At 32.1% G+C, this 24,684-nt stretch overlaps 1 protein-coding gene across 1 annotated transcript in view; it reads right to left on the reverse strand.

Moving 5' to 3' along the window:
* The window catches only part of DCN (decorin), a 114,492-nt gene extending 90,716 nt beyond the window's left edge, over positions 1 to 23,776 (reverse strand). Inside the window, exon 1 of the mRNA XM_074271146.1 lies at positions 23,696 to 23,776. The gene's annotated coding sequence lies outside the window, so the exon portion shown is untranslated. The remainder of the gene's footprint in view (positions 1 to 23,695) is intronic.
* Between the last annotated feature and the right edge of the window lie 908 nt (positions 23,777 to 24,684).

Below are 24,684 nucleotides of genomic sequence, written 5' to 3' on the forward strand. Positions count from 1 at the left end.
ATTACTTCCTTGCTTAAAAAGCTTCAATGTAATCCTGCTGTCTTTAGCTTAAATTTTTTTTCATTTACTACATAAAATATAGAATACATTGTACCAAACCTATAGAAGGTCTAATCTACTTTATTTGGCTTATTCTTCCTTTTCTAATACTCTACCTTTCAACCAAATGCCATATCTTTGCTCTGACTATCCTCCCCATTTTAGGAGTGCATTCTTCTGCCTCATCTTTGCCTCTTTGAATACCTGATTCCCTTTAAGGCTCACTTTGGATACCTGCTGCATCCTCTTATACCTCTTAGCTTTTAGTGTTTTCTCCCTCCTCAAAAAACTATATGGATAGATAGATAAATAGATAGATAGATAGATAGATAGATAGATAGATAGATAGATAGATGGATGATAGATAGATAGATAAATAGATAGATGAGATAATAGATAGATAGATAGATGATAGATAGATAGATAGATAGATAGATAGATAGATAGATGGATGATAGATAGATAGATAAATAGATAGATGAGATAATAGATAGATAGATAGATGATAGATAGATAGATAGATAGATAGATAGATAGATGGATGATAGATAGACAGATAAATAGATAGATGAGAGAGATAATAGATAGATAGATAGATGATAGATAGATAGATAGATAGATAGACAGATAAATAGATAGATAGATAGATGAGAGAGGTAATAGATAGATAGATAGATAGATAGATAGATAGATAGATAGATAGAAAGAAAGACAGATATTTAATATATGTTAAAAATGAGAAAGAGAGAGTTGGGTAATCAGAACAGAAGTCTCAGACAGATATAGATAATCTATCTTTCTATAGACAAGTGGATAGACAAGTAATCAGATAAGTAGATAGGCAGATTATAGTTAGACAAGTAGTTTAATAAATAGATAAGTAGGTAGAGGGATGACAGATAAATAGATAGAAAAAGGGATGACAGGTAGCTATTTAAATAGATATAGATTTACATAAACAGATAGACATATATGTTTATATATATATATATATATATATATATATATATATATAATTATCTTTCCAATGCAAATATAAGTTCCTTGACAGCAGGAACCATTTTCCATTTTGCCTTTGCATCCCTAAAACTTAGCAAGAGTGCCTTACATTTAGTAGGTGCTTAATTATTTGCTTGTTGAACTGAACAAAATTGAGACTTCGGGGTTAATAAGTCTTGTATTAATAAACTATATTAGTGAGTTATTTATCACTGCTTTTAAATGTGAATGCATTTGCTAATTAAAAAAAAAAAATGAAGCACATTTCAAAAACCTATATGGTCTAGATAGGATAGAGATTGGCTCATTCCCCAGGAGTCAGGAATGGAAATAACATAGCCACGTCAAGTAATACAATCCAGCTGGATTTCTGTGGTTAGCAGAGGCCCTGGTATGCAAACAGGGGTTTATGCACGGCATTTCTTTGGCCTGACTGTTTAGCAAAGATACCATATGTGCAAAAGTTACCAAAAATCATCTCCAAGTAGATTTCAACATTAAAAAGAGGAATTTGTACAAATTAGGGAATACTCAAACCTGCTAAGGAGAGAAATCAAGATATCACAAGATGTTAGCTAAACAAACAAACCAGACTTGTTTGACTTTCTCCTCTTTTCCCCTCCCACAAAATTCATGCAAGTTCTACTTCACATGTGAAGAAATAAAATGTTTAATAGTCTAACACACATTTCCTTTTTGTAACAGGCAATTAATAAATATTGAGATGTCTTTCACAAGTATATACATATGTTAGAAGGCTAGAATTTGATCGCCCTCAGACTCTCCTTGGTTGCTTCACCCCCATAAGTCATTCAATTCTGTTTGTGTCCGTTTCCTCACCTATAAAATGACTTGGAGAATAAAATAGCAAGCCACCTCAATATTTTTCCTAAGAAAACCCCAAATGGGGACACAAAAAGTCAAACACAACTGGGAATGACTAAACAGCAAACAAAAAATAAATATTTATATTTGGTCTCCTAGCAATAAAATCCTACTTTGACTCTATTCATTGTTTAAGATCACTGAAACTTCCTTTCTGTTTTAACACCTAAATTAATTATAAATATTTTACTTATTGTGGAATTCTCTCCACAAAGACTACTTTTGGGACATGAAAGTTCTACAAAAATCCAATTCAAGGAGCATTCATAAAATGCTTGTGGGTCAGGAGTTATCTGTGGACAGACACAGAGAGACAAAAATTAAACAATGTCTGCCCTCAAAAAGTGTGGTTCACATTTCAGCGCTAAAGGAATTCAAGAGAGAGAGTAATTGAATTGTAGTGGACAAGGCGTTGACCTTAGAGTTGGGAAAATAGAGATTAAAGTCCAGCCTCTGATAAATATGCTAGGACAAATCATTTAACCTCTCTGTGTCCTAGGGAACTTCTTATGACTATAAATTCCTGATGGATTGCCCATCTGATCAGTGGAGGGAATTTTAACCCATAATAGAATACTGAGTCTGTATAAAGTATGACTATGGTTCTATATATCTACACAAAGATATGTATATATAGAGATATATACATGCATGGGTATGCTGGGTGAGTATGAACAACTAAATGATCATTTTAAATTGATTAACAAATTTTAGCTGATATATATATATACATATATATATATGCACACACACATGTATAATATTTGTCCCATTTGTTATCTCTAATTTATATATCTTGTTTTTACATAGTTTTTGGTATGTTCTCTTCCTCCTTAGACTGTGAGTCTAAGAGCAGGGACTGTTTTTTATTTGCTTAATTTTCTTTGTATTTCTAGTATTTAACATCTGTTTGATATGTAATAGATGCTTAATAAATGCTGGTTGTCCATTTGGATTTTTAAAGATAATCATCTTAGCTTGTATATTTCAATTGTATATAAACAAACCCCTTTGCTGGGAGCAATATTTAATCCATTCTTTCTAAATAGAAAGATTTGTTTTGGGATAAAACCATGTAAGTAAGTAAATGTTAAAGTTCATTAAGATTAGTAAATCAATCTCAGGGTTTCCTACAGAATGTTTATATTGCATTGAAGTCTTAATAGCATCTTTCCAATATGGGACTAAGAAACTTGCTTTCTCTCCCTGATCCTATTTGTTGTTTATAAACTGGAAGCTTTTTTAAGATCTCAGGGCATTACAGAGCATCTTAAATGTGGCTAATAATCACTCAAGAGACCTTGCTCTATTTACAGAGGAGAACTTAAGTGGATGAAAATGCCCATTGTACAGACCTTGATATACAGCTTGATACTCAACCCATAGATCTAGCCCATTAGTATACACTTTGACCAGACATTATAATGGATAATGAATTAGGCTTAGAATCAAATTGGAGGGGTATAAATAAGATCAATTACCTTCAAGAAATTGTGCTGCATTTAAACTGACTTCATTTCATCATGATGCACTTTTTAAATAGTAATATTTTTATGATGATACCATAAAACTACAAATCATGGAAATAACCAGTGAATGACTAGGAGGATGAATGGAAAAATAAATTTATAAATGAATAAATAATTAATAAACATCTAAATGTATAAATAAATAAGTGCACAAATGAATGAATTAAATTATAGGCAAATAATTGCTTAGAAGCTCATCAGTGAACTGTAGGGCTGGAAAAATATGTGATATCTTGAACTCTATCAAGTGGGAAAGATAAATGAATAAAACCAAGTATTTGTCCGACTCATAGTTAAATGCCAGGCAATAAATTGGAGAATGATATCTTGGTTCCTTTGCTAGGAGCTGGGGATACAAAAAGCAAGGAAATAATCCCTTTTCTCAAAGTGCTTATATTCTTAAAAGGGAGAAAATGAATAAATAGATAAAAATATGTATATATAAGCATATATGTACATACACACATACACAGATATATTAATGCAAACATAATTATTTACATAAAGATATAGATAAAGAGCCATGATATGTAACATACACATGTATATTCATATGCACATATAGGTATACAAATAGATGTGTGTCTATATATATAGAGAGAGAGAGACACATAAAAATATAGATATAATTATATACAGGCTGTAAAGAGAATAAATACACATAAAAATAAAGTTTTGGGGAATAGAAGGAATTGGAAGAATCAGGAAAGACTTATATGAAAGATACTGCTTTAATTGAATCCTGAAGAAAAAGAGAAAGATTTTATGAATTTTATTGGAGGAGGCAGCACATAACAGACACAGAACTTGGTCAATTCAAAAAGCATGACTACAGGAAATGGAGCACCACATATGAGAAACAGAGAGACAAAGTCAGTCTGCCTGGATCCATAAAGTCTGAGATGGGCTAGAAGGCAAAATAAGACTGAAAAGATGGGTTGAAGAAAATTTAAAAACCGAGAGCCAATTAAGAGCTACTAGCTTTTGAGGAGGAGAGTGAACTTTGATTAAAGAAAATCATTATGTCAGCAGTGTAGGATGACATGAAAGGTATGGATAGGCTGAATTCTCCATTGTTCTCAATATAATTTTTTAAAACACATACACATATATACACATACACACACATCATTCCTCCCCCGCCCCATACACATATACATATCTTTCCCATGACTTCTGACTCTGCTTTAATTCTACTTCTTAACTTGCCTTGCTCATGGATCCCTCCCTTGGCTTCTTCTCCCACCCTTTGCTTCCTCATCTGCCCATCCTTCCTCACTTATTTCTTCATAGATTTCAGAGGGTGAAAACTTTTATGGTATATATATAGTGCTCTCTACTTAACCCATTCCTGTTGTGAATAAGTTTTCAGAACTAGGAGTTCTCTTCCCACTTCTAATGCCTCTGTGTCTATTTTGCAAGAAAGGGAGGATCAACTATTCTAGACATAGAGATTAGAATGAAGAAGAGCATGAAATAGAAAAAAAAAAGTTGTCCTGTGATCAGTATAGAAAATAATCTTGTCTAAGTAGAAGGGGTATAGTATGAGAAAAGACTGGAAAAATAAGATAAACTTTCTGAATTATGAAAAGCCTTGAATGTCAACCATATAAGTATAAATTTTGCTCAGAAGGCAGAAAGAAGTCACTGAAGATTTTAAAAAAGAAATGTTAAGAAAACTTTTAAAATAAGTCTCAACTAGAGTTTGGTATATCCCTATCCTAAAATATCATAGCAGTCTACAAGAAAATTTATGCAAGAGAAGTAGACCAACTTGGCCTTTGATTTATGTAGTCCTAAAAATCTGTAATGTTAATTATAGAATCTCATGTTAATTCCAGAACCTCAAGATGCATAAAAAATAGCTATTGCCAATTCTCATGACTTGCAATCTCTCCAAAATTTTAATGGGATATTAATTGGATTCATTAGCATATAAAATACCACTCTATTCCCCAGGGCATGCTTTGGAATGGTTAATGCATTCTACTTTGATTATTCTTGAATCAGTGTGTGTATTTTCCTATTTGGTTCCATATTTTGTTTCTGTGGATTGAATCACACAAAATGAGAATTATTTATTATCAATTCAGGGCCTACTTGTTGATTCTTTTCTGATAACTATACCACCTGGACTTCAGCTCATGTAACATTCTTGGGTCCAAGATGGAGGATTTAGGATCAACAGTATCAAGTCTAGGAGAATTCATCATTGATTCAATGATGAAACTCAAGTTACTCTCAACTTAGAGGAAAGTTTCTACCAAAGAATATCAAGGATTTATATGTCCCACTTCTATGCAACATATTTAAGGCATGAATGAAAGAAAAGAGTTATCAAATTTGAGAATGACAGAAAATTTTTAAGGTTAGCTAAGAGGCACAGATTTAGAGCCACAAAGACCTCAACAAGTTAGAACATTGGGTTAAATCTCATAAAAGTAAATTTAATAAATATAATTATAAATTTCTACCATTGCGTTAAAAAAAATCAGTGGCAAAGATGAAAGATGGAAGGGTAACAATTACAGCTCATGTGACAGAGATTTTCATGAATTATGAATGCATTATAACTCAACATAATGACATTTAAACTAAGTCAAGACATTGTGTTCAGAATGTACTAAGTTTTAGTCTAGCTGGAGTCATCCTTACTCAGACCAAATTTGGAATGTAGCATACATTTCAAGGTGCTTCTTTTTAGAAAGGATATTGACAAGTTGGGGTGCCTTTAACACTGGTGGATCAAAATGGAGATAATCTTGAAGACCATGGGAATTATATGCTAATTGGAAGAATTAAGAACATTTTTTTCTTGAAAGAAAGTAGATTTCAAATATTTGAGAGAAAGTTTTATGGGGAGAAGATAAAATGTATTCTTCCTAACCCTAGATTAAATATGACATAAGGATTTATATTTTTAAAAATCTGATTTAGATAGATAATTTGTTAAATGCATATTATGTTCCAGGCACTGAGATATAGATTCAGCATCAGGCCAAACTTAAAAAAAAATTTGAGCTGACAATCTGGTTGAGATAATACAAGACAATTCCAAAGGACTCATGATGAAAAAATTATATTCACCTTCAGAGAAAGAACTGATGAACTCTGAATACAGATTGGAAAATATTTATTTTTCTCTACTTTCTTTACTTTCCTTGTTTTTTTTGGCTGTTTTTTTTTTACAACATGATTAACATGGAAATATTGTAATAATTTCACATGTCTAATATATATATCTAGCTTTTCTGGTGTATTATCTTCTCCATTAGAATACCAAGGTCAAGGACTTTTTTGCTTATTATTTATATTATAAGCTCTTAGCACACTGCTTGATATATGAAATATATGCTGACTATGAATGACTTTTTCACAATTCCAATCATTTGCTCTGTTGACCTTTGTTGACAATTAGATTCATTTCTTAGACTTCTTTGTAAGTCCTTTTCTTTTTATGACCCTAATATTTTATTATATTTCATAATCTTTGGGACTACTAAAAGACCTGAAACCTTAAAATCCTGAAAACTCCAAATGTCTCCCCTTATCTTACCTATACTTCAGTATTTAGCCAATGCTGAACCTGGACCTTTTGGCAGGAACTCTGACCTTCTGGATAATATTAGTAATGAGATATGAGAGATGCTAAAGAGCCGACTAGATTAATGCACTCATATTATGATTGAGGAAATTGAGACCTTAAGACATAATCCAAAATCACAAAGTAGTATGTGTTATGGGTAAGATTTGAAGTAGTGTTCTCAGGCTCTAAGTCCAGTGTTTCTTTTCACTTGATCAAAACGCCTTCTCTATGTCTCTGAAAAGTCTTTTTCTCTTTAGGCCTCCATCTTTTCATTACCAAAATAAGAGTGCTAAACTAGGGAACCTTTAAAAATATTCCCAGATTTAAAAACAACAATTTTATGAGATTACATATTGCTAAGCTTCCATGATTCTGCATCTATCTTCGTTGCCAAGGCTCATGGCCAATTATGTTCCTGATTTTGGATTGTCTACTGTGGAGGTGAAGAATCTAGCCAGTAATTAGAAATGAGCCCAGACACTGTGTAGTGGAAACAATTGTAGATAGCATTCATTGAGTGAATTCAATGCAATGTTATATTTTAAAATGTAAAATAAAATATAAAATTTATTTACATTATTTATATATATATATATATATATAATATACATAAAATATAAAATAAAAAATCATGTTTCATCATCTGTTATTCTCATTATTACACAAGTGGTGGTATTTTCCTGTCTTTCTTTCTCCATTCATATTTAAAAGAAAATATTTTTTTGTTTCTTTATATGTTTGTTTGAAAAAGTTTTCTTGTACAAATTGTATGGGATTCTCTTCTGGGTAGGAATCTTTCCAGAAAGCCCCATGGATTGGTTCAAAACAATCATTTGTAGATTACTATATTTCTGAACCTTTGCTTCAGTCACTAAACACTCCACATCTTAAAATGATAGATTTGTAACATTAAAGAGACTCTACTCATTTACACTCAAGTTTAATAAAAGAAACAGCCCTCTTAACAACTAGAAATATCAGAACATAACATCTGAGAAATACATGCAATACCATATATGGCATCTTTTTTTTTTTCTTTTGGTCAAGACTGATGACTTCAACAGTATAGATTCTTATATGATGAAATTCCCGCCATTTCCATCAATATATTCCCAGATAAGAATTTCATAGGGTTCTCTTTTGCATGTATATATATATATATATACATATACACATTTATGTTGTTCATGTGCACACATTTTATATATCATATATGTACATACATATACATATCCTCATTTCAGATTTGTGGGTTGCTTTGTGTGTGCATGCATTTGCTGGTATGTATATGTGCATGCATATATGTGCATGCATGCATTCTTGTATACACATTCACAAACCTATATATATGTATATATATATATATATATATATGTATATCAGTCTATTTGTCTATCAGTCTATTTATCTTTCTGCCTTACTTTCTGCCTTTCACTCATGTATAGAATATCTTAAGTCAGTTTTAAATTTCAATAGCTGTGTAAAGTAATAAGATAACATAGTTGTATATGTGTACATTTATGAACAGGCCATCCTTTTTTCCACACAACATAGGTATAAAATAATATTTTACTATTAATGCCCCAAATACAGATTCTCCAATATTATTTTTATTTTTTAAATGCTGCACTTTAGTTTGGATCAACAAGCTGTAATCCAATTTCTTCATCATGAAATAATCCTGGGTCTGCAAAGACCTCCTGGTGGCTGCAGATGGTTGGAAAAGAAATATGAGCCTGCTTGGCCAATTACTGTCCTAAGATAAAGGACATCTGCAGATCTTTTTAGTCTCAAGTGTCTCATGACAGGAGGGCTGGACTAGTTTCCCCTAACTTCTACAGCTGTCTGCAGAGCATATTGTAATTCATGACAATTTTTTTTCTGCTTCTATACTCTAAACATTATTTTTTCAAGTGTACGACCTAAAAATATATACAATTTTAATATACACATGCATGCATGTGCACATTCAAAATAAATACATAAAACACATGTATACATACATACATTTTCATATATACATACATATATATACATATATATATACATGCACAGACACACACACACACACACACTGCATATATAAATATACTGGGAATCCCAAAAGCTTCAAGACTGTTTAATCTATTAAACTTTTAAAGCTTAAAACTTCCTTGAGAATTGTGTGACAGTCTGGTTATGTATTTTTCACATCTAAGTGTTAGACACAGCTATATGTTTAAGGATCTTGTCCAATGGCACAATTGATATTTTTCAAAAGGTCAAATCTTGAGCCCCCAGGGAGTAAAGCCAAAACATAGAAAGGGAGAAAAAATTTAACATTAAGTTAAACATACCCGGATAATTATGTAAGAAAAGGAAAGATATATTGTGAAAAGAAAACTTAATGTTAGAAAAACAATGTTTTCATGAACTAGTTTATATATATATATATAATTATTAAGATAATTTGAATAATGTTGGACTTAGAAACCAGGGTTCAAATTCAAACTTAGCCTCTGACACTTATCAGACATTAATTTTAGCCAAGACACTTAATTTTTAAGTACATTAGGAAACTTCCTAGAACTTAGCTATTTATTCATAGCTGAGTTGTGTGATTTCTGATGGTAGAGGGAGTTCCCACTGTGAAAGTTCCTCCATATTGAGGAAATCTTATATTCTTCCTGTATCATTGTATGTTCTATGTGTGTACATATGTTATATGTATATATGATTTACTTATTTGTATTAATACATTTATGTTCATATGTATCTATATATATATAAGTATATAGAGAGATTGATATAGATATAGAAAAATATAATCGTTTTATAAAATGGCATACTCCTCTTTAAATCCAGACATAAAATTTGTCCTAAAAAGCCAGCCTCTTCCACTATAACAGTAGGTTTAACAGATAAACACAGATAACCATTTATATGGACAGACATGAGAAATAAAGAAGATTGAAAAGCTCGGGATCATCCCCAAAGGGCAATTAATGAAGCTAAATCTAGGCTCCTTTTCCCATCCCAGCATTATTTTCTTATATATTAAATACTAAGGCCCAAAGCCATCATGCTGACTATATCTTTTCTAGATGAGTGAATGTCATGTAGAGTTCTAGGTACAGGGTCAACATTAGGGTTTTGATTTCTTTTGGATTTTGCTAGTGCTGTGTTAATTTCAATTTCTTGTATTCTTTTGCTTTTAAAAAGTAGGGGCTTACTTTTGCTTTGTTTTTATTCTTAATTTAGCAAATGCTAAAGAAATATTTACATGGACGGATGGACTGAAACAAAGAAAGACAGGAGATAGATGGGTAGATTGAAAGAGACAAGAAAGAGAGACAAAAACAGAAGGGAGTGGGGAAGGAAGAAAGAAAAATGGAGATAAGAGAGTGAGAGAGAGAAGAATGAGAGAGACAAAGGCAGAGAGACAGAAACAGACAAAGACACAGAAAGAGACAGACCAAGGGACAAAGAGAGATATGTAGCAGAATTTTTATCTCATTTTCTTAGTGCTGCAGTTATTTATTACCTAGTAGGTCAAATATTAATGAATCTAGTTTAAAAACAAGCAGTCATTACCTTCTCTGCTACATTCCCTGGCCAAATGCTACTTGATCTTTCCCTCTGCAATGAAATGAATGTCTTTATGTATTTTTTTTTCTCTAGTTAAAATGCAATATTCTTTAGACAGGAAACTAAGTTTTCGAGTCCTTAGGTCTAAGCACTAGGTTTACACATTGTAAGTGTTTAATAGCGTTTTTTTTTTTATTTCATTGCAAATATATACATATATGTTAAAATATATGTATATATAAATATACATATGCATATATGTACATATATATATATATGTAAAGTGAAAGGTTCAAGTATGCCTCCAATTAAAAATTCCAGGATCATAAGATTGAGAACTGAGAGATTCTCTAACTCTCCACCCTCAATGTCTCACAACTCTTTCACCTAGCCATATTTTTTTCTCATCTTGGCAGGGCTTATATTTATTTTAATAAGTGGTTCATTTCCCCTACTGAATCGTAAATTTCTTCAGAAAAAAAAATGGCATCATATTTTTTCATCTGTGTATTCATGCACATTGTATAGGGATTTGCACATATTAATACCTAATAAATATAGGATTCAATTAAAGAAAATTCCAGGAACTAGCCAAGTTCTAAGTTTTTTTTTCTTTCACAAAAGAGTAACTAGTGAATTAACTTATGTAAAAAAATTTTAGTCAGTCAATCAATAAACATTTATTAAATCCTTATTATGTGTCAGGCACTGTGCCATCAGCAAAGAATAGAGAAAGAAGAGAGAGAGACAGAGACAGAAACAGAGAGAGACAGACAGACAGAGACAGAGAGAGACAGGGAAGAGGAAGATACAATGAATATCTGCAACCATGATAAAATGCTGCCCTGGCACCACTTTTTAAATGACAAATTAAGGAAAAGCACTCTACTACCTATGATCTAATCCCTTCCATCAGAGGAAAGAAAGGTTTACTAAAGAGATGTGAGTTTTAAGGTTGAGTCAGAGTTATTAGTGACAATGATGGACATCATCAGGCTTAAAAGCATAAAACACTGAAAATTCTAAGTCTGGGAGTTGGTTTGATTGTTGCTGTTATATACTTATGATTTTGATGTGGGACAATCCCACTATGGCGATTGCCAACTCACTTGTATTTCAGGATCATAACTCTAGAACTAAAACTATCTACTCCAATCTTTCCTTTTGAAAGTTTGCTAAGATGCTGAGAATATGAGTAATTTACCCATGACACAAAGATACTAGACTCCAATCCCATTGATTAAATTTATCACCTGTTCGGCCTTAATCAAGTCGCTTTACTTCAATTCCCTCAACTGAAAAAACAGCAGTTTGCTTTCACAGATCCTCACCAGATTAGAGTTGTAATCCTATGATTATCTCATGACTCAGATAATAAATAACATAGGTATCTAGCTCTTCTTCACTGAAAGGTTATCCCCTTCCAATGCAGTATGTCATTATAGTAATTTGCTAATTGTTGCTGGTATGATGATGATGACAATCGTTGAAATGGATTTATGATATCATTGATTTAGGAAACTTTTAGTGAAAAAATTCCCTCTGCTGAAAAAGTAGATTGTCACCATCTCCATATCTTATAGTGTTATAGAAAACTATTTGAAACTATAAGAGATTGTGAACTATGAAGATTGTGATCCTGTCCAGGATCATGCAGCCAGTATGTATATATCATATCAGTATGTATCATAGATAACACCAGAACACCAGAACTCAAATCATTTTGTTGATTTAGATTACTTCCAGATAAGAAACTCCTTACACCAATGCTGAAAAGGTCCAGCTATCACGCTGCCATATCAATACCTACCGTGCCAACCTGACTCTTTTCTCAATAGTATTTTATTTTTCCAAATACTGTGTAAAGATAGTTTTCAATATTTATTTTTGTGTTGCAAATTTTTCTGCCTCCCTACCTTACCTCCCCTTTTTGCAAGGCAGCAAATAATCTGATATAGAATAACATAGCATGTACAATCCTTTTAAACATTTCCATACTTGATATATTGTGCAAGAAAAATCAGACCAAAAAGGGGTAAAAGAACTAAAAGAAAGAAAAATCAATCAATCAAACAAACAAAAAAGTGAAAATACTAGTTTTTGATCCATATTCCGTCTCCATAGTTCTCTATCTCTCTGGATGTGGATGGCACTTTCTATTTCAAGTCTATTAGAACTGTCTCGAATCACCACATTGCTGAGAAGAGCTAAGTTCATCACAGTTGATCATCACATAATTTTGCTCTCCTGGTCCTGTTTATTTCATTGAGCAACAGTTCATGTAAATCCTTCCAGGCTGCTCTGAAATCAGCCTGCTCATCATTTCTTGTAGAATGAAGATATTCCCTTATTCCATCTTCACTCTTACTGTTTGCATTACTGTTTCTGAGATATGTCCTTACCTGGTAGATAAAATTGTTTTGTTGTATTAATTTCTCTAATTTCTTGTCTATTCGTGGAAAGTGAATAAGAATATTTCTGAGTCAGTCTGTGTCTGCCCCTTATTATCAATAGGATACATTGGTTTTTATTACTGAACCTTTATTTTTTTGTCAAAATACCAATTGATGTGGAGCCATCAATTGCTCATGACTTCCTACTCTTGCAATGCTCTCTAATTCAATCTGTCTTTCTGTGGGAGCCAGTTCTCATCATGGATGACTTGAGGAAGTGGCTCTGCTAATACAAAAGTTCCCATAAACTCCCTAATTTGACTGAGCATGGCTTTCACAATGCAACGTTGATTCCAACATGTCAGTCCTATTCTTGTCTAGTAACTTTAAGCTTGAGTCATGTAGTGCCAACTTGTTCAAATGACCCATGAAAGGTGGATTGACAAAAATCTTCAATAAGTCATAGTCTGATCCAGAGACAAGATGGGACTTTAGGTATCATGGGATGCCTTGCAGCCAAGGAAACTGAGGTCTGAGAAGGTTCAGTTAGGAAGCTGAGGGGCAGGGAGTTAAGTAAAGAACATACAAACTATTGCCTCATATTTGAATTTGTAGTCAACAAATTTATTTTAGCTATTTTAGCTATGCTTGTCCTCATATTTGAGCTGATTAATTTTAAAGCCACTCACAAGACTTTGCATTTGTCCTCATTAAATCCCTTTTATGAGATTCCACCTCTCATTTTAGTCTACTGACATCTTTTTAGTAACTAGTTCTCTCCCCCAGTATTCAACTTTCCCTTCCAGCTCTTTGTCATATGAAAATTTGATTAACTAAACTATCTCTGCCTTTGTCTAAATCATTGAAAAGAATATTGATCACATAGAAAAAAGGAAAAATCACAGTCAGTCAAAATCAATAAGCATTCACTAAGTGCTTACTATATGCTAGAACCAGGTTTTGTGCTGGATATAAAGGCAAAATGTGGGTCCTATTAATGATTACTCATTAAGCTGACCATGAATTGCCTTATAAGTCATATTTCTCCATCTTATAACCAACAACAGATGAGATTGATGAGTTTTAGTTACTCTTTCTTTATCCACATTTCCTGGTCTGCCAATTAAGTATTCTTCAAATAAAAGGAAATGAGTTCATTCTGGTATCACCAGTGCCAGACTCTATTGCTCCACTTTGTGGATGCTGTTTTTCTCTTGTGAATAGGTTGGAGTTTTCCCCCAATTGCCGCTAAGAGCAGTTGCTATTTACACAATCCATTTCCTTATTAGTATTGCCCAACCGCACTGTATCTATTCCCAGGGTGACAATTTTTGTGTTATTTTGGGGCAGTTAGGTGGCACAGTGGACAGAGAACTGGACCTAAAATCAGAAAGAACAACACAAATTTGATTCCAGCCTTTTATCGGCTGTATAGCTTTAGACAAATCATTTTGCTTCTGTTTCCTTGAGTTTCCTCATCTGTAAAATGGGGATAATAATACTATCTGTCTCACAGGGTTGCTGTGACAATCAAGTAAGATAATATTTATAAAATCTAGCATGGTACCTAGAATATATTAAGCACCATATAAATGTTATTGTCATTTCTAATTCTTCATGATCTCATTTGGGGTTTTCTTGTCAAATATACTGAGTGGTTTACCATTTCTTTCTCCAGATCATTTTGCATATGAGGAAACTGAGAGTTAAATAATTTATCTGGGATTACATGGCTAGTAAGTATGTAGGCCAAATAAGAAGTCAGATATTACAGCTCCAGGACCTATATTCTATGTACTGTATCACATATCTGCCCCATACAAATATTTAACTATTTATTATAATTATTATTATTATTAATTCCTTTGGCCATCTTTTGAAGTCTACAGACCTCTTCTCAGAGCCATGTTTTTAATTGAAGAAAATAGAATGCATAAGGTTATAAAGAAACTAATTATAGTGGAATATAATTAGCAATTTTTTCTAAAGTTCACCACCCCCAAGTTAATGAACTGTTAATATTCAAATAATATCTGAAACCCTGACACTCATTTAAAAAAATGGCTCTAAATATGAAGAATGAGGAACTTCATAAGGCCTTCTATCATTCTGCCTTTAGAATTGTGCAATCACAAAGATTCTTGTGGGATTCTTTTCTACAGATGCTAAATAACATCATTAATAGTGATTTAGGCTTCGAGTCAGGAAGATTTGAGTTCAAATCTTTAGATATTCACTAGTTGTATAACTCTAGACCAGTCATTTAATCCTGCTTGCCTAAATTTGCTCATCCATTAAATAAGATTCAAAAGAAAATGGCAAACTACTTTTGTATTTTTACCAAGAAAATTCCCAAATAGGGTCTTCAAAAAGACTCAGACATGACTAAAAAACAGAATTTAATTATACTTGCAGCACAGGAATCTTTTGCTCAAATCTTAATGTAGTTGCATTTTTTCCCCATAGAATAGAACTATAATGTACGGTAACATCTTGAATCATCCATCGTTATGGATTTCAGATAGGGAATATGTCACTTCCACTGGATATTTGGATACTTGAAGGCCTCCATGACCCACATCTCTAAACTAATTAACTCATTTTATTCCATTAATGGTGTGGGAATATAGGTTAAGCCTTTTCAAACTTAGTATGATGAAGGTATCCAGCAGAAAAACTGGATGAGGAATTTGACCTGCTTACAAGCTGACAAAATAAATTATTTACTAAGAAAGGATGCCAAATTACAAACACATACACACACAATATAGATGTACATGTAGGATTTAAAAATTTATTTGTTAAAATTTTTCATTATTATTACATAAGGAAGTCCATTGATTTTTTTCTTGAGGAAAATACCTGGAAAATACTAGGGAACTGATTTTACAAAAATATCATCAGATAAGTGTTGGAGGGGATGTGGGAAACCTGGAACACTAATACATTGTTTGTAGAGTTGTGATCTGATCCAAGCATTCTGAAGAGCAATCTAGAACTATGTTCAAAGGGCTTTCAAACTGTACATATCCTTTCCAACATAAACCATATGGAATTGTCTTGGATTATTTTATGGCTAAGAAGAGCTATACCTATCGTAGCTGATTATTATAAAGTATTGCTGTTATGCAATGTTTTCCTGGTTCTTCTCACTTTATTCAGCATCAGTTAATGTAAGTCTTTCCATGTTTTTTTTCTGAAATCCGATTATAATTTCTTATAGAACAATAATATTCCATCACATTCATATGCCACCACTTGTTTAGTAATTCCCCAATTGATGGGCATCCCTACAATTTCCAATTTTTTGCCACCTCTAGACCAAGTTCTTAACAATTTTTCATCTTTCCTATTCTTAGTAGAGTTCCTTGCATTACATGTAGTTAAGTACTGAGTACATACTTGATGAATTTGCCTACTTGTGCATAATTTTATGAATATCTGTTGCCAAAGAAAATGTATTTTGAACATGCTTAATCCCCTAAATTTTTTTGGTAAGGATTTTAATGAAGTCCAAATGTCAAATGGAAATAAACAATGCATTATACTCCCTATTTATGCAAATTGTCAACATTTAAATACCTCAGGCTTATGCTTGGATTGTGTGACTCACCATGGTTGAAGTTCAAGATGACTGTAAGAACATTACTTATAGTTTATAATAACACAAAGAAAGCAAATATCAAGCTTTTTGTTTTAAACTATTCATTTTACTAATTTATTTAGAAATCATTCATTTTAATTTTTATTAAAGCTATTGATTTTCAAATACATATATATATTACATGTGTATATATACATATATATGTATGTCATGTAACATACAAGCATGTTCCCCCCATAGATAACTGTCTTATCAAGATGGAGAGAGTTTTGTAGCTCAGTAAAACCAGGATCTAGCTCATATAGATTATCCCAAGTGGACAAGTTGTAATGGAAAGTTCTGAGTAAAGGTGACTCACTGGAGAAGGAAATGGCAAATCATTCCAGTATCTTTGCCAAGAAATCCTCATGGATAGTATTGACATCATTGAATAAGTGAACAACAAAAGGATAGAGATAGATAGATAGATAGATAGATAGATAGATAGATAGATAGATAGATAGATAGAACTATGTGAACGAGTGTATGTTTATATGTATATATATATGTAAACATATGTCATATATGTTACAGATGATTTGCTGATCTTTATTGGCAGAGGGAATTTTTCAATAGAAGTTCCCTGAAATAATAAAATCACAGACCTAAAGTTTTCTCTCTTCCTTTCTCTCATGGATAGATAGGTAGAGAGATAGACATGCAAACATAGTTATGTGAATGCATGTGTGTATACATATATATATATAAAATATATGTGTACATGTAATATGGAATTTATGTACACATAGATTTTTATATTTTATTGAACATATAACATCTATACATGTGTGCACATGTTTTATGTTTATGTCTATAAATTATGTAGAACAAGAATTTTATTAAAATTTTAAAAATTAATGATTTCTTGAAATAAGTTAATAGACAAATATATGCATGCACAACTATATATTTATATAATGTATGTATTTATACACACACACAAACACTTTGTGAACTGATATAAATGCTCAGGGTTCATCCAATAGCTTCCATGATTAGTAACCCAATGACTTTCAGACTTTGGGTAGTTTTGAATAGAGATCTTGAGAAACTCTTGATTTTCATAGGTGAAAGGGGCAAACACTCCTCTCCTTCAGGATTCCTTAGCTCAGAACTGAGTATCACATGAAAATGGAAAAGTAGGTGATGAGCAAACTAGCTCGGTAACTACAGAAAACTGCTGAGGTAAGTTGAATTTTGCTGGGGTGTAGATTTATTGCTTTCCAACACGTCTGCCCTATACCAGGTTTTGGTTTTCAGGGTTTAGAAATAGAGGGAACTTTAGAGATAATTTTCTTCAATTTCCTCTCTTTAAGGAACAGTAAATTGAGGAATAGAGACATTATATGATTTGCCCACAATCATACAGTTAGTAAGTGGCAATCTTGGAATTTGAACTTGGTTCTTCCTGATGCCAAAGAAAATGTCTTTTATCTTGACCATTTTCCTTCTCTTTCCCTACATTTCCCTATCTCATCCCTTACTATCTTCCAAACTGCACCCAAGTTTTTCCTAATGAATTGAAAACCAGAATAAGGTTGCTCTTCTAAAACCTGGGCCTTATATGCCTCGAGGGCAATCTCTCACCTTCATTTTTTTGGGGGGAGGGAGGAATGGGTTATATTATCTTTACTCCTTCAAAACCCTCCTCACCTCTGACTAATGCAGTGTTTCAAAAACCAGATAGTTTTGATAGTTACATACAAATGTTAAAAGAAAAAGAAAAAAAAAAACTTAAAATTATAAAAGATTAGAGGAACAAGTTAAAATTAAATGTAAGATCCTTTAGAGCCCTGTTTGTGAAGTTTTTAAAAGTGAGATCAATGAACTTACAAAGCTCATGGACCCACTCTTGTACTTGAACATTATCAGGCACATTTTTATGTGACTACATGAAAAGAAATGGGTATGCACACATACATACACATATACACAGGTGTAAATGTATATCTCTATTATATCTATAAATAGTGAAGAAAAGAAATCTATACCCAGTTCATTTTATCATTTGTATTACAATTGTCTTCATTATTAAAAATAACCCCATGCATGTCAGCTCCTGACATTTGATAGACTACTTTACTCTGATCATATCCTTACTGTCACCTATCTGTGTATTCCATTTTAGCTGTCAGAATAATCACAAGTAGCATCCTTCCCTTAAGGTTCAGTTTAGAATATTCCATCCATTTACTGAGGTTAAATACCACAGACTCATGTGCCATTTTATGTCCCATTGAAATGCCATCTTTGAAGATTAGATTGTTTTACTTTCAAAATACTCTGATGATGGGTTATGGACAACTTGGTGTTGATTTCCTACATCATGTCAATACAGACACAAAACCAGGGCTTTTTCTTCTTTTCACGTCAGCAGTATTTAAACATGCCCGTGGCTACATAGCTGTGGCCTAAAATTTTAAGTTATTCTTTTGCAAGTTCTATTTCTTCACAAAAATTATAATTTTGGCATTATGATAGAGGTGGATTCTATGACAATGCCTTTTGAGATAGATTATATTGGTGTCTCAGCAGCTAGATCAGTGGGTTACAGTGAGAAGAGATGCCAGAAATTTGTCTTAGAAACATACAATTTTAAGCTGGATGGAGACCTAACAAATCAAATATTCCAAGCTTATATAAAAGTGTATATTATATATATATATATATATATATATATATATATATATATATATATACCCATATATCCGCACATACACTATTTTTAATACAGATGAGGAAACTGAGAACTAGAGAATGATTTCCCTAAGTTAACACATTTAGTTTGGTGACAAAATCAGGACCAGAACTGGTCTCTTTATCTAGAGACCCTCCTCTTATACCACATTAGAAATTCAACAAACTAACAAAGAAAGTATTAATTTCTAAGTGAATTTTACAGACAAAAAATGTCTATAGTAACTCAAGGGTTCTCTATAATGTAACAACACTGTATTCAGTTTATTTCTGAGAAGATTTTTTTTTAAATTGACAATATTTTAAAGACTTTGCATATTTATTGTGCCCCCCAAAAATAGTGTGTGTGTGTATATATATATATATATATATATATATATATATATTTATGTGTGTATCTATGTGTATCTGTGTGTATAATATATGTCTCTCTATATGTATATATACATATATATATTTATGTATCTGTGATATGTGTATATACTATCTCTTTATATATATTTGTGTGTGTGTATATATATATTTATGTGTGTATCTATGTGTATCTGTGTGTATAATATATGTCTCTCTATATGTATATATACATATATATATTTATGTATCTGTGATATGTGTATATACTATCTCTTTATAAATATTTGTGTGTGTGTATATATATATATATACTTTAAATTCAAACCTTTAAAATCTTGTCTGCGAAAGTACTGTACTCATTCATTATTATTATTATTATTATTATTATTATTATTATTATTATTATTATTACTATTATTATTTGTCTCTTCCCAGGTCAAGTATTGTTATCTTTGGTAGAGAAAATAATAATAATAATTAACAGGTATAAAGTGCTTACTAGGTACTTTTAAATTATCTTCATTGATTGGAGGTGGGTGCTATTATTACAGATGAGAAAATAAGGTAAAGCAAAGTTAAGTTAGTCAGCTAGAAGCAGGTAGGATATAAAAATTGAGCAGTCTGCTTGCCTGTTTTCTTCATTTATCATCATCTAATCTACCCTGAGGCTTGTCTTTATATTTTCTTAATCTTGCTCTTTTCTCAGATGGAACTAGAAAATTTCCTTCACTCTCTGAAGCAGCCTCAGCTCATTCTAAGCTTCATTATCCCTAACTCTATATTTATAGGATGGTGCCATTTCTTACTTTGTCTTCCCTTCCTTCCATTATCTGTCCTTTCTTCCATTTTCTACAGACCTTTTGAAATCTGATAGTGAAAGATGAAAATTAGAAAAAGCCCAAATTGCCTTTAAGATAGAGTTTTTCAAACTCTTTGAAACCAGGATAAGATGGTTCTATATAAGGAACCTAATGCTTCATGAAACTGTAATTCCCATCTATAAACAGCATGACCTCCAGTTAAACATAGCTTTCTAGATTTCTTTTTTTTTTTTTCTTTTTTAAAAAATTCTCTATGGGTTTAACTACTAGACCCAAATTTGATATCTCACTTAGCCTTTGAACGTTTCAAAATCCTTGGAATTGCCAGAGCTTTGCAGATAGGTTGTATGTTCCCAAATCCTCAGAATGGTCAATCATGAACTCTTGACATTGACACAAAACCAACCTAGTTCCCTGAAGACCCTTCTGAATGGGACACAGCTGAAGCTGTTATTCTGTAATTACTTGAGATCAGATCCATCCCACTTCTTCACATCCTTAGTATGCAGGAAGAATGCAACCACTTTCTCCATTTTCTCTCTCTCTCTTTTTTTTAATAAAGAGATTTATTTTGCCATAGCAGAAAAGAGAATATTCACAAATAATTGTTATTGAAAATACCTTGAATTGAATCCCCCGACCAAAATTCCTTTGCCCAAGTACCCTCTGTATTCTATCAGTCATATATCAAAAAATTCCTAAAGCTTATTCCAACTGCTTTTTACTTGAGAGCTGAGACTAAGAAGTCAACAGTTTGAAGTAATTCCCTAAAACAACAAAATCTCAAGAAAGCCTTTGAAGAAAAACTAGCCTAACTTACATGTCAGGAGAAGGTAGGATATTGCTCCTTCCATAGTTCTGGTACTTATGAATCAATTTCCTTTTCCCAATAACAGCAAACACCATCCATTTTAAATTTACATTTTACTTATTTTGCATATATTTTGTAGAAGCTTATAAATGCAGATCTTGTCTTCTCTCAGAAATAAAAAGCTCCTTGATAGCAAGGTTTATTTTACTTTTGTGTTTTTCTGTGCCCATCACAATATCTAGTAAATAATAAGTGCTAAATAAATATTTATTGATTAATTGATGGACTCCTATTAGTTGCTTATATTTTCCTTAGGTTGCAATTAAGACGTATTTTGATGCCTTCAGATTATCTCTTGGCTCCAATCAGCCAAATAGGCAGTCAGCATTTACAAAATATCTTCTAGATGCCAGACACCATATTAAGAGCAATGATGCAAGAAAAGCAAAGGACCATCCCTACTCTTAAGGAGCTTATACTCAAGTAAGAGAGACAACATGTAAACAACTTAGAAGAAAACTATATAGAAAATAAACAGGAAATAAGCAATAGAAAGAACGCATTATAATTAAAAGGATTATGAAAAGCTTTTTGTAGAAGATGGGATTTTAACTCAATCTTTTTTTTTTTCCAATTTAAAATTTATGGTACAATTTATTGTACTATATTGTACTATAATGTGAACTAAACTTTCTTTTCCACAGAATGTTTTCATTATTTCATATCGGTTTGTATCAAATAAAAAAAAGTTCATTTGATGGTAGTTTACATCTCGGGTTTATTTAACTTTATACAGCATACATTTTTCTGGGTGTTGGTTTTTTATGGAACCCATTTCATTCTATTGCTTTTTATATTTGTTTAAATTTTATTTATTTAATATTTCCCCCCATTACATTCAAAATATTTTTATATTTTTTAATTTTTTTCAGTTCTAGATTCTCTACTTTATCCCCACCTAAAATTAAAAAACCACATGTGAAATTATGCAAAACATTTCCATAAAAGTCAAGTTGTGAAGGAAAACAGATCTCCTACCCTAATGAAAATAAAACCTTCAAGAAAAATTAAGTTTAAAAGAGAGAGAAAGAAAGAATACTTCAATATGTATTCAGACACAATCAGTTGCTTCTGTGGGTATAGATAGGATTTTTTCATGATAAGTCCTTTAGAGTAGACCTGGATGATTGTACTCCTGAGAATAGAAAAGGCATTTGCAGCTGCTCATTCTGTTATTTTGTATACAGTATATTTTATGTTGCTTGAGTTCATGGAGGACTTTCCAGGTGTTTTTCCCCTCCGAGAGCATCCTGCTCATCATTTCCCATAGAACAATAATATTCCATTACAAACACATAACAATTTGTTAAGTCATTCTCCAATTGATGTGTATCCCCTCAATTTCCATTTTTTCTGACCTAAGAAAAGAGCTGCTATGAATATTTTTGTATGTATAGGATATTTTCCTTTTTTTTGAAATCTCTTTTGATATTCACACCAGAGTTGTTGTTAGGTCAAAGGCTATGCATGAATTTATAACCCTTTGAGCACAGTTCATATCTTGTAATCATTTGTCTATTGGAACATGGCTCTTGCTTAATAAACTTGACTCATTTCCCTCTATGTTTGAGAAATGAGGCTTTTTCAGAGAATTTTGCTTCAAAATTCTTTTTACAATTACTATTGCTAACTGTATTTTCCCTCATTTATTCTCTCACTTTTCACCCTGTCCCTCCTCAAAAATGTTTTGTTACTGAGCACTCCCTCCTCCAATATACCCTCTTTTTTTATCAACCTCCCTCTCCTTTCCATATCCCATTCCCCTTCTATTTTCCTGCAGGGTAAGTATTGAGTATGTATGTTATTTCCTCTTTGAGCAAATTCTGATGAGAGTAAGATTAACCCTCCTCCTTTCCTCTCCCTCTTCCCTTCTACTGTAAAAGCTTTTTTCTTCTATCATTTTTTATGGTAGATAATTTACATAATTCCCCTTTCCATTTACTCCAGCATATTTCTCTCTCACTCCTTAATTTCATAAGAAAAAAAAATATATTATCCCTTCATATTCAACTCATAACTGTTCCCTTTGTGTGTATGTGTGTGTGTGTGTGTGTGTGTATGTGTGTATACTTCTTTTAACTATCATAATAATGAGAAAGTTCTGAGTCACAAGTATCATTCTCCCATGTATGGGTATAATCCTTATTAAGTCCCTTATGATATCACTTTCCTGATTTCATTCTCATGGTTCTCCAGAGTCCTATACTTGAAACTCAAATTTTCTATTCAGCTCTGGTCTTTTCATCACTAATGTTTGAAAATCCTCTATTTCATTGAATGATTACCTTTTTTTCTGAAGGATTATACTCACTTTTGCTAGGTAGATGAGTTTATGGTTGTTATCTTCACTCTATTATTCTCGAGATTATCATATTCCAAGTCCTCTGGTTCTTTAACAAAGGAGCTGCTAAATCTTGTTATCCTAATTGTAGCTCCACTATACTAAAATTGATTTTTTCTGGATGCTTGCAATATTTTCTCCATGACCTAGCAGTTACAGAATTTAGCTATAATATTCCCAGGAGTTTTCATTTTGGGATCTCTTTCTGGAGGTGATTGGTGAATTTTTTCAATTTCTATTTTATCCTCTGGTTCTGGAATATCAGGACAGTATTCCTTGATAATTTCTTGAAAGATGATGTCCCGATTCTTTTTTTGATCATGATTCTCAGGTAGATCATTAATTTTTAAATTATCTCTTCTGGATCTATTTTCAGGTCAGTTGTTTTTTCCAATGAGATAGTTCATTTTCCCCTTTTCTTTCTTTTTCCTTTCTTTTCTTTTTTTCTTTCTTTCTTGCTTTTTTTTTTTTTTTGGTTTTGCTTTACTGTGTCTTGATTTCTCATAGTCATTAGCTTTTATTTGCTCAATTCTATTTTTTTAAGAAATTATCTTCCTTAGTGTGTTTTTGTACCTCCTTTTCAATTGGCCAATTTTTCTTTTTAAGTCTTTCTTATCTTTTTGTATTTCCTTTTGCACCACTTTCAATTCTTTCCCTAATTTTTCCTCTATCTTTCTTACTTGGTTTTCAGAATTCCTTCTGAGCTTTTTCATAGCTTGAGTCTAATTCTGATTTTTCTTGGAGTCTTTAGATGTAGATGCTTTGACTTTGTTACTATCTTCTGAGTCTGTGTTTTGATCTTCCTCATCAGGATGATAACTTTCAATGGCCAGAAACTTTTTCTGCTGTTTGCTCATTTTCTTAGCCTATTACTCTCCTTTTTTCTCTTTTTTAAAAGTAGGGCTCTGTTTCCAGGGTGGAGAGTGCACTATCCCAACCTTCAGGGATTTTGTGCAGTA

This window comes from Sminthopsis crassicaudata, chromosome 5 (genome assembly GCF_048593235.1).
Source record: "Sminthopsis crassicaudata isolate SCR6 chromosome 5, ASM4859323v1, whole genome shotgun sequence".
Lineage (NCBI taxonomy): Eukaryota > Metazoa > Chordata > Mammalia > Dasyuromorphia > Dasyuridae > Sminthopsis > Sminthopsis crassicaudata.